This window comes from Pipistrellus hanaki, assembly GCF_964339955.1.
Source record: "Pipistrellus hanaki genome assembly, contig: scaffold_23, whole genome shotgun sequence".
NCBI lineage: Eukaryota > Metazoa > Chordata > Mammalia > Chiroptera > Vespertilionidae > Pipistrellus > Pipistrellus hanaki.
Window position 1 is genome coordinate 7,455,890 of NW_028182304.1, and position 4,763 is coordinate 7,460,652.

Genomic DNA, 4,763 nt, shown 5'->3' on the forward strand with positions numbered 1-4,763 from the left:
ACAGCCCAAGATTGGTGTCTCTCTGCCTCGCGGTTCCTCTCTGCTCACAGTGTCCCCGCAGCCTGACCCCCCTGAACCCTCCAGCCTGGGGAGCAGGCCTCTCAGGTCCTGCCGCCCAGGTCCCCATGCTCAGGATGGTGAGTCCCTCCTGGTGACACATGGGAAGAGGGTGAAAGGCGGCAGTGCCACCTTGTGAGGAGGCGATGGTGGGACTGAGCTGGGAGGATTCGGGAGCCCAGACCTGTTGTGGGTGTAAACTAAGGCAGCAATGTGATGAGGTGTGGATTTTGCACAAGGAGTTTTACTTTCACTCTCAGAACGCTGGGACCATGGATGTTAGGGTCGCGGAAGAAGGAACATATGGGGCCGAAAATGGTGAAGAATTATGGCTTCATTAGGCCACCTGGAAGGCTTGGAAACTGTCCTGTTGAGTGACGTGGGAGGCGGAAGCTGGTCCTGAGGCTGCCACAGTGTCGCTTGTCTGCTTTTGATGCTTTTCTGGGCCTGGAGCTGAAATGCAACTGAGGCCTGAGAGGGCAGGGCGGGGCGAGGCTAACTCCTGACTCCATTTTGTACTGTGGGGAGGGCGGAGCTATCCTCCATTTTGTGTAACTGGACCCTAGCCTTTACCCAACCAATCAGGGTCAGCCAAAGCAGTGACATCACCACCCCTATAAAATCTCTTGACCTTTTGAAGTTCAGCCTCTCTTCCGCCACACTGTCGGCATAAATGGGACAGAGCCCACGCTAGCATGGAATTCAGGCTTTCTGCAATTGCATCGGACTCGGCTCCCTGGTGGTCCTTGGGGATCACAAAGTCTGGGCATAACATTTTGGGGCTCGTCCGGGTTCCCCAAGACCCTAAGGGACCCCGGTTGGAGAGCCTGACTGGCCGCGTTAAGTGTGTGTGTGTGTCTGTGTGCCTGTGTGAGCACTCCGGGGGATGAGGAAACCCCTTGTGTCGGTAGTGCCCGAAGAGGTCTAGATGGACGCATTGCTGGAATATCACGGGCCGGAGGGTTCGGAAGACGTTCCAACCTGCCAGGACGAGGCGAGCGGCGTGAGGCCGACGTCTCACAGGCGAGAGAGAAGTGGACCTCTCCCAGGTCTGGTGTTAAGTTGAAATGTTGATATTGGGCTCCCTCTAATTGGTTGTTGTGATTTTCTGTATTGTGGAGGTTCGGAAGGGCCAATGGCAGACTTGTTAGTGGCCAGCTTTCAATGTTGAGGGCCACCGGTCAGCATGAGGCCATCGTTCGGTTTTGCTTCCATGGAGTTGGATGACTGTTCTCAGGGGCCCTCTGTTTCTGTGTTTCCTGTTTGTATGTTTGTATAAGTAAAGGTTTCAGTTTGCTTTTGTTTGTACACTATACCGTGTTTCCCCAAAAATAAGACATCCTTCGAAAATAAGACCTAGCGCATGAAAGATAAGACATCCCCTGAAAATAAGACCTAGCCCAACTTTGGGAGAAAAACTTAATATATGACACTGTCTTATTTTCGGGGAAACAGGGCAAAAGTTTACTCTTTCCCCAGAGCAGGCAGGAGGTGGGGGAGGGGAGAAGAGGCCTCATACTCGCCATCTTTTAGGCACGGGGATTTCTGTACTCATGTAAGGCAGAAAGGCCGGTTCAAAATGAGTGCCCATAGTTTTCGGCTAAGCTTAACTCTTTTCTGTGTACAGAATGAGCTTTAAGGATGGGGGAGATGAACTGGGAGATAAATTAAAGCTAGTTTCCCAAGGCATTTTAAGCAGCTTTTGAAATTTATGCCCTGAGGCAAGTAACCAGCAGGAAGTAGATAACAGGTTTATTGAAGTGTTTATCTAAGTATGCCTTGGATGAAATCTAGAGAATTGCTTTAAAATGTAAAAGTAGCCGAAACCAGTTGACTCAGTGGATAGAGCCTTGGCTTGCCATCTGAGGGGTCCTGAGTTCGCTTCTGGTCAAGGGCATGTACCTTGGTAGCGGGCACATCCCCAGTAGGTGTGCAAGTGGCAGCTGATCTATGATTCTCTCTAATGGATATTTCTAACTATCCCTCTCTCTTCCTCTCTATAAAAAAAAAATAAAATATATTTAAACTCAATAAAGATATATATATATATATATATATATATATATATATATATATATATGTTGAGTTCAGAGGAGAAAGGAGAGGGGAGAGAGAGAGAAACCTCAATGAAGAGAGAAGCATTGATCTACTGCCTCCTGCAAGCCCCATAATGGGGATCCAGCCCCCAACCCGGGCATCTGCCCTGACTGTGTATGGATCCGTGATCTCCTGGTACATAGTTTAATGCACAATCACTGAGCCATGCTGGCAAGACTGGAAAATATTTTTACAATAGGATTTTGTACATAGCTTTCTGTGGAAGGAGTACTAAATTAGGCCATGCAAGAAAGACATTTACAAGACCAGTGCTCTAACCCCTGAGCTATGGAGCCTTACTTGCAAGAGACATTTAGAGAACAAATATATAAGTATACTCAGAACAGAATTTAAACATTTAGGCTGCCAATCAATGAGCTAAAAGTGTTTTAATTATTTCTAAACTAGTAATGGTTTTACTTGGGTTCATTTAAAAACTCCTTAATTTAAGATGAATTTAAATTGTTTTATGTAGATGGAATCTTTGGACTTATGATGGGGGGGGGGGTACCAATTATCATTTGTATTAATTATTCCGCTCCAATAACTGTTATGAACCTGCTGAAAGTGAAACTGACAACCAATGGGTCCAGGCTGCCGGTCACTACTTGAGCCAATGAAGGAGAGACAGGAATGACTCATACAAGTCCATTTATTCCATTAATGCAGCTGAATGACGGGACAGCAGGTCACCCACAAAAGTCTGTTGTACCGTCCTCCCTCTCTCTTCCCCAGACACCTCCCCTCCATAATCCAGCTGCTTATGTTGGGTAGAAGGACAAAGATCCCACGGGAAAGTAGAAATTTCAGGCCTGGGGAAGTAGGCAAGGTATAGTGGTTACAGATTACAGGCAACCAGGCTGGGGAATTGGCAGAGGGCGGGTGGCTCAGGGACCAGATTACAGGCAATGAGGTTGCTAATCTAGGCCTTTCTCAGAAACCAGAGTGCCTGCATTCCCTAATAGCTCCCAGGTCCCAGGGCTTACAACTCTCCGCCAGATTAGAGCGTGCTTTCTCTAATCAGAACAGAACAATCACGGTTAGCAGAGCATCTTTAATATTCCTTATAATTATAGCTCTTCCCCAATATTCTACTCCTGACTCTAACAAAAGAATAACAACAAAAATCCCACCTTGAGGGGTTACTGCTTCATAACTACCTCAATCCACTCCTTGTGTAGAATCTATTGCAAAAATCTAACAGCCTTCATTTGTGGAAAGCATGATGAGATTTAAATTAATGTCCAACAAAATGAGATCTAACATAAAAATAAATGTTTTGTGACCTGATGTAGTGACCTGAACTGAGAGCACAGTAAATAACATAATTTAAAGAATCTCTATATATTAAAAACTATTTCTCTTATATTATTCAAGTAAAGATTTCAAGAACAGTTGAATTGTTGACCTTACACCAATGAGACAGTAACTGGATGATAAAAATTTAAACTCTTTGCTGCCAATTTTCAGGGCCAACATTTTAGAGAAATGATGCAACATTTATGAACGTAGAGCTATTTTAAAGAAAAGACCTAACAGTGACACAGAAAACAGGATGAGTCCAACTGAAGCCATAGAATGAGTGCAAGCCTGGCACAGTGAGGAGCGCGTTGCACACATTGCATCTCATTCAGTCCACTCAAAGTCACCAAGGGGTTCCATGAACTCCCACTGGCTGAGCTGTCTGTTGGACCTCGGATACGCACAAATCGTAGGAGTTATGTAAGGTTTTCTTTCCTAAATTTGGTTCCATGACCTGGTGGTGTGGCTCGGTTTGTGGGAGCATCCTCTCTATGGGAAAAGGCTGTGGGTTCAATTCCCGGTCAGGGCACATACCGAGGCTGGGCGTTCACTTCCCAATGAGTGTGTGTATGAGAGGCAACCAACTGATGTTTCTCTCCCACATCAATGATTTTTTTTTCTCTCTCCAATCAGTAAGCATAGCCTCGGGAAAGGATTTAAAGAAAAAAATGGGTCTATTAGGTCTTAGAAGGCAATTTTCAAATTTTTAGTTATAAATTCTTCACAAATTCCCCAATAGTTTGAAAGAATATCTCACAGGAAGAAAACACGCAATACCATTCCTTTATTTATACAAGCATTTTTACCACCACCTTAGCCTGGTAGGCCTGGCTCAGTGGTTGAGCGTCGACCTATGAACCAGGCAGTCATGGTTTGATTCCAGGTCAGGGCACGTGCCCTGCATGTGGCACCCATCCCTAGGGTGGGGTGTGCAGGAGGCAGTGAATCAATGATTCTCATCATCGAAGTTTCTCCTTCTCCGTCTCCCTTCCTCTCTGAACTCAATATATATAAATTCCCTTAAAAAAATTATTTTTAAGGAAGGACAGAGGACTTGCCTGACCAGAGAGCACAGGGGTCTCCGCTGTGGCCCCACGTGAAAATACCTGGGGAGGTGACACAGACAAGCCCCTCTCCTGATAGGCTAATGCCTCTGTTCCTGGTGGGGCCTCTTCCAAAAGCATCAGGAGGCTCTATGGTGATGCTGCTTCCCAGCTGAGTCCAGCCCTTCAGGCTACGTGTGGGGGTGCTTATCTCACAGGGGCCCCCCCTGCACAGGGGCCACTAACAGGATCTCACCACAGAAA